The sequence below is a fragment of the Tupaia chinensis genome, unplaced genomic scaffold, assembly GCF_000334495.1.
Source record: "Tupaia chinensis unplaced genomic scaffold, TupChi_1.0 Scaffold000492_1, whole genome shotgun sequence".
Lineage (NCBI taxonomy): Eukaryota > Metazoa > Chordata > Mammalia > Scandentia > Tupaiidae > Tupaia > Tupaia belangeri.
In genome coordinates this window covers 1,459,752-1,466,421 of record NW_006160004.1, presented here as the reverse complement: position 1 = coordinate 1,466,421, position 6,670 = coordinate 1,459,752, and the positions used below count along the sequence as shown (strand labels likewise).

The following is a 6,670-nucleotide window of genomic DNA, read 5'->3' as shown; positions in this document are numbered from 1 at the left end:
ATTCTTGTTTTTTTTTTTTTTTTTGAGTGGTTTTTGCCATAGGGCGCGTGCACATGCCAGACAGAGAGAGAGAGAGAGACAGAAAGCGAGAAATCACCCCCCGGGGGGATGGCCACGCTGCAATCCCTTCTCCTCCATTCTCCTCTTGGGATCTTGGGCATGCATGCACATGCGCCCGGCGTGGGTTTTAAGCCACCGGGTCCAGGACACGAACCGTGGTCGACCACATGGGAGTCCAGCGACAGAGCCATTATGCTAACTGCTGGTCCCTGGGCAGATACTTCTTGAAAGAGCTCCTCGGGGCCAGCTAGGTGGCATGGTATGTGGGGCAGCTATATTCCACATGGTTAGCTGCGCAGTTCAAGTCCTGGAAGTGATGGCTTGAGCAATGCAATGGGTATGCGTATGTGCATGCCCAAAATCCTGGGAGGAAGGAGCCAACAGATGGTATAGTGGTTACATTGTTGAGCTCCCACATGGCTGACTGTGGTTCAAGCCCCAGACCCAGTGGCTTGAAACTCACGCTGGGTGTGTGTGTGTGCATGCCCAAGATCCCTGGAGGAGAATGGAGGAGAAAGGATTGCAGTGTTGCCATCCTCCTAGGGGTGATTTCTCACTTTCCCTCTCACTGTCTCTGTCTCTCTCCCAAAAGCACATGCACCCTAAGGCCAAACCTCTACAAGAAAACAAAAACAAAAACAAACTTTGGAAGAGAGTGGAAGAGATTGCAGCCTGGTTATCCTCCCACCCCCATCCTGGGGTGGGGGTGGGGGTACTTTTTCACTTTCTTTCTCTGGTGGGTGCACATGCCCTAGAGCAAATTAAAGCAAAAACAAAGATGAGGCTTCTATTCTGAGAAGTAGTCAGCGCTTGTGGTTCATTGTATTTCAGTAGAAGGGGTGGAAATAAAGGAGGGATGGTCACAATCTGAAACAGCAGTTCTGTTGTCTCCAGTTCTGTCTCAGAACTGGAAAGCCTGGCCCAGAGCAGAGCTGGCCCTCGGCTGAGCTCCTGTCTCCCAGCTTGGAGCCTTCACTGCCAGGCTGACCTAGCTCCCACCAGGCATGTGCGGAGTTCCTAGGTCTGGCCCCACTGTACAGTACAGAAATCCACAGATAAGCTTCACAGCGCTCCACTGTTCTCTTGTCTGTGATGCAAGCAAAGATCACGGGGGGTATTAATTTAAAGTACTTTTCATTTGTATCTGGAAATAAAAAACGAGCTTTGAGGGGCTGACAGATGGCGTGGTGGTTAATTATTGGATTCCACATAGCGGACTCCGTGGTTCTAGTTCCCGACTAGCACACCAAGTGCATGTGTGTGAGTGCCTAAAATAGAGGAGAATGGAGGTGAAGGGATCATCCCTGGGAGATGATGTCTCCCTCTCCCTCTGTCTCGTGCATGCACCCTATAGCAAAATCTTTAAAAATAAATAAATAACAGCCTTGGAAATAAGCTTTTGTAGTGGGCCCACTCCTCTCCTCCTCTGAGCAAGGGACTCCTTTCCTGAACTTTCCTCTCTGCCCACTTCCCCCACCCTCACAGGCCCTCTCCTGGGTATCCGGGCCTCTAGAGCAGCAGCTGCAGCTCACTGCATGTACTCACCGGGCTCCCCAGAGGCTGGCCTTTGCCTTATTTACTCGCATAGCCCCAGCACTGGCATGGAAGTCAGCATGGCACTCGCTCAGTCTAGGCGGAACTGGGAAAGAGGGAGAAGTAGAAGAGAGGGGAAGAGCTTTTGCAAGTGGACCCAGCTTACATTATAGAAGTTACCGTATAACATCTCTTTTCGTCTGTGAATGCCAGTGGACAGCTCGCTCTAACCAGGAAAAATGATTTTGGAAATCACAACCTCCCCCAGTACATGAAGGCGAGTTGGGCTACCCTTATACCCAGCTAGGTCCCAAGACCCAGACACCAGCTGGCTGCTCACAGCTCCTGAATTCTCACAGCACAGAGGCTTTCAGCAGACAGGAACCCACGTCCGTCTGACGCAGATCCGCGGGGCGGTGTCTGTCGCTGGTCCAGAGCTTTCTGGCGCTTTCCTCTCCCATCAATCCCGCCTTCCCCCGGCCCCCACCCCGACCCTGCGTTCTCGAATAAGAAGTGGCGCAGGTGCACTCTAACTTTCCTTTCCTGTGACCGCAGAGGAGAAACGAAACTGAACACAAACCCGAGTTGACTGGGAAACGCAAGCAGTGGCGGGAAGGGAGTGGGTGCTGCGGGCAAAGACAGTGGAGTAAATCCAAGAGTTTAGGCAGCCTTGGGAGTCGCCGGTGGGCGGGTCCTCCTGCGCTCACCATTCATGCTTTCGGTAAGCAGTGCCAGACGGCGGAAACTGAAACACGGTTATGTTTCAGATAGAAGGGATGAGAATAAAGGAGAGATGGCCCTTTATTCTGTGCTTGACTCCGACTGTGTGGCCTGAGCTGCACCCTGACCCAGGCCTCCGCTTGGTGACAGGCCAGGTGTGATAGGGTCACCATTCCCTGGGTGAGGATGCCAGTGGGGCGTTAGGGAAGACCCAGGGGAAGCAAGCACACTGGGCCCGGAGGGCAAGGGGAATACAGGTCCAACCAGAGCAGCCTGAGAGAAGGAGCAACTCCCTCCTCCAGCTGGAGGGAGCTCATATAGTGAGGAGGAGGGAAGAAATTGGAGTGTTGGAGAGGCGGGGTGCTAGCAGGGCCTTGCACCCCAGGCTGAGCACACAGAGCAGTTGGGAGGCATGTTCTTCCTTTCCGTGGACTCCCGTGAGGCATTTAAACAGGGTGCTGTCCACAGCCTACAGGTGTTTGAGAAAAAAACTGAGTCTGAAGTCAGGAACAGCCACAGCACCCCTCTCCAGGATGACTTGCCATGAACACTACCTCAGCTCTCCTTGGCAAGGCCAGACTACAGGGACCTGGCCCTGCTGAGGCAGCATGACTACACAGGAGAGCCAGTGCGGTTGGCCACTAACATGCTTCCCCAGTGGATGCTATTTCTGCTGGATACATTTTAGTAGAGGTGGGAAAAATACCAAGAGGGCAGATGCACTATGGTGAGGGCCCTGGGCACTTCATCTGGGTAAAATTCACCTCACGCTGGCTGAGCACCTATTATAAATATGCCAAGCCCCATGGTGGGCCCTGCCTCCATGGAGGTGACAGCCACACCCCCCACTATCCAGAGGTCCACCAAACTTTAGCCCATCCTAGCCTGGGCTAAAGTCAGCGGGGCTCAGAAGAGATTCAACCGAGGCTTGGAAGAACCTAGGGCAGCTGTCGAGACAGGCATGACAGGGGAGGGGAATTGCTCCAAGAGCCTAAGGGGGAAAGAAAGGCCACAGATGGACATGGCAGGACTGGCATTTACAAAGGGTGCTGTGCATTTCCTATGGGGCAGTGCAAAAGTGAGTGACTGTACATGAATGGGTCAGGCTGGCTCCTATGTGCTCAGTGCATATGAGCTATTATTTTAAGACTGAATTGCCCCCCAAAAGAAGCACTTGATCTCTGCAGGGCATGTCCACATCACATGCATATAATAAACAATGTGTACCAAAAGCAAAGGCCAAAGAAGAACTGGGGTTGCCAGCCCCAGTGGAACTTTGCAAAGCAAGAAGTCCTAAAGGCCAGGGAGCAGGCGGTGGGCCTCCTCCCTGCCTCTGGTGCAGCCACATCAAACTAGGCTCCTTATAGGCTCTTCTACATCAGGAGCTGGGGCAGGGTCTGGGCCTTGGCAAGGTTTTGGGATGACACTTCCTAATCACAAAAGCCTTTAGGGGGCTTGTCAGGGACTCTGAGCTAAGCTAAAGGGAATGGAGGTGCTAGCGGCTCCCAAAGGGAAATGTCTTTCTCCACCCACAGCCCTGATAGCTGGGCATGGGAGCCTGGTGGGGAGGCCACCCCTGCAACTCCCCTTCCCCCTCCACCCACTTCCATCCTGGGGAGTTCAGATGAGCTGAACTCCAGGGTGGCCTCAAGTGGACCCAGTGAAACAGGAAAGGAGGAAGACAGGTGGCTGTGCAGAGTGCAGGGTTAGCAGGAGGACTAGCTGGGAGCTGTAGCCATGAATACAGAAAGGGCACGTACACCGCTATAAGAATTGAAGGCACTGAGTGTCAGTATGCCTGTTTCCAAGACCAGGGGTCAGAGAGCATCTAGTCTGATGGTCTCCGGTTCAAGGCTACGTTCAGGCTTGGCTGACTCAGGGCTAGTAGAGCCTCGGTTCTTGTAACAGAAGCCTCTGAAGGGCTCAGAGAAACGTGGGTTGCTGGGGCGCCTCGGCAGGTCGGCAGGTCGGAATGGGACGCCTGTTTCCCAGGCATTCACAGAAAGCTACTGCTGCAGCCGGTGGTGTGAGACGGGTGTGTGTGAGGGGGATGGGGCGGTCGCTAGCGCAGAGGACTGGGTTTCATTTCTGTGTTTGGACCCGCCCCTCGCTCTCACACTGGGGTCCGCGGAGTTTCGTTTCTCCGGGCCGTGGGGCGGGCAGTATTGGCGCCGTTTAAAGCCGAGGAGCGAGTGGAGCGCCTGCATTCCTTGCTGCGCTGGGAGCGGTGAGTGTCGCGCCTTGGGTCCGCCCGCCCCCCAGCCGACGGAGGGGAACGCGGAGCCGGGCATTCACAGGGGGCGTTCGTGGCGAGACGAGCGCTTGCTGGGACGCTCTCTTATTGCTGCTAATAATAATAATAATAATAATAATAATACGGTGAAAATGGGTTCAGACTTGCCGGTAAGCTACAGAGGCTCGTGGATGACCCATTGAAAACGGCACCCCTTACCTCCGGCGGTGGTTTTTGTGCTTGAGCGGGGAGGTGAGGGGCTGGGGGCAGGGGAGTGTCCCGCAGGGACCCTGGCTAAAGCGAAAGCCCTGAGAACATTTCGGATTCACTGCCTTGTGTGCAAGCGCCGGAAGCAGCTTTTCTAACGCGTAGTATTTTCTGCTGGTTCCGGAAATTTCTCGGAAGCGCGAGTCCAAGGACTGCTCTGGCGGAGTACAGGGAGGTCGTGAAGCATGCAGAGGAATACCCCTGCAGGCGCCCCCCTGCCTCTACCCCTCCCGGGGATGAGGAGATGCCCAGGGCCTCCTGGGCAGGTGGTGCAGCGGGGTGCGAATGGGTGGGTTCAGACTCACCTCCCGGAGGCGCATCCTAGTTTGTGACATGACGTGGCCTGGGTGGGCGCAGATTTCAAAGCGGTAGTTCAAAGTTATCTACCTGCTATTTACCAGCGTGTTGGCCGCAGACCCCTTGTGGGGGCGGGGGATGATGGGACGTGTTATCAAAAGGGCTGCTCAGGGAACCTCCATCCTCCTGGAGAGCTTCCTCAGCTCGGATTCCATGGAGGAACAGGAGGGGGAGGGGGAAGGATTCAACCCTATTGCTGTCGCAGAACCCCTCATGGGAACCACCTACCCAGCTCATCCTAGAGAATGCCTGGGGTGTGGAGAACCGCCAACTTGCTCTACACATTTCAGTCTGCTTTTTTAAAAGTCCGCCTCAGGACTTACTTTTTTTTTTTTTTTTGATAGGTTTTCGCTATAGGGCGCGTGTGCTCGCCAGACAGACACAGAGAGACAGAGAGACAGAAAGCGAGAAATCACCCCCCAGGGGGATGGTCACGCCGCAATCCCTTCTCCTCAATTCTCCTCTCGGGATCTTGGGCACGCACACACACGCGCCTGGCGTGAGTTTTAAGCCACAGGGTCCGGGACGCAAACCGTGGTCGACTACGTGAGAGTCCAGCGACATAGCCATTACGCTAACTGCTGGTTCCCCAGGACTCACTTTTGCTTTTTCTCCTCACAGTGGATTTGTCCTCTAAAATTCGCTGGCATTTAAATCTTTTAAGGGAGAGCATCTGGCACCTCAGACCACATGCAGAGCCACCTACCAAACCGGGCAGAGCAGGTGCCTGCAGGCTGAGAGGGGGAAAGCCCAGAAAATGGGAGGTGGTCCGCAGCAGGAGGCTGGGAGTTCCTGGCCAACAGCTCTGTTCCAAAGCAGCAAGAGGACACCCTTAGATATGTTCGGAGTGCTTTGGGACTGACAGCCAGGAGTTAGCATCATTTGGTCCTGCTTCCAATTTTTAAAAATTCATTTAAAATTCAGCTGTTCTGGCTGTAGATTCATGTACCTACTATTTGAACAGAATACTAACCTGTTTCTAGACTTTAAGTTTCAAGGAAATATCCTTACCAGTTCAAGACTGCTTTTCTTGAAACCACCAGCTGAACTTGCTATTGAAAGTGGTTAGATTACCTATGATATTGTGTGATCAACAAAATGTTAGGGGAAAAGGAAGACAACTGGAGACAGCAGAGATAGTGTAATAAGAGAGTGGGAAAGGGCAGAGGGTCAGACATGGGGTAAAAAACAATATGTATGAAAGTAGAAATGGAATATTATGGATGATAACATGCATGATTAAGCCACTATGCAGTTTATTCTAGATGGGAAACCACATTTAGTATGTTGTGATGATGCTCAGGGAATGAATGTAAATTAATAAAAAAAAATTTTCAGAACAAAAAAAAAAAGAAAAAGCATTAAAAATACCTATTTGATGACTGCAGTAAGCTATATAGCCCTAGCTAGGTGCTACTTCATAGTATGTTCATTCTATTCACTGAGGTTTATGCCTAAAGTTGGACTTGTGTTCATGGATATGTATATATCAGCTGTGCT

General features: G+C 52.7%; 1 protein-coding gene across 1 annotated transcript in view; it reads left to right on the top strand.

Moving 5' to 3' along the window:
- Nucleotides 1-4,410: 4,410 nt before the first annotated feature.
- MX1 (MX dynamin like GTPase 1) overlaps nt 4,411-6,670 on the top strand; it is a 49,476-nt gene continuing 47,216 nt past the window's right edge. Inside the window, exon 1 of the mRNA XM_006156375.3 lies at nt 4,411-4,540. The gene's annotated coding sequence lies outside the window, so the exon portion shown is untranslated. The remainder of the gene's footprint in view (nt 4,541-6,670) is intronic.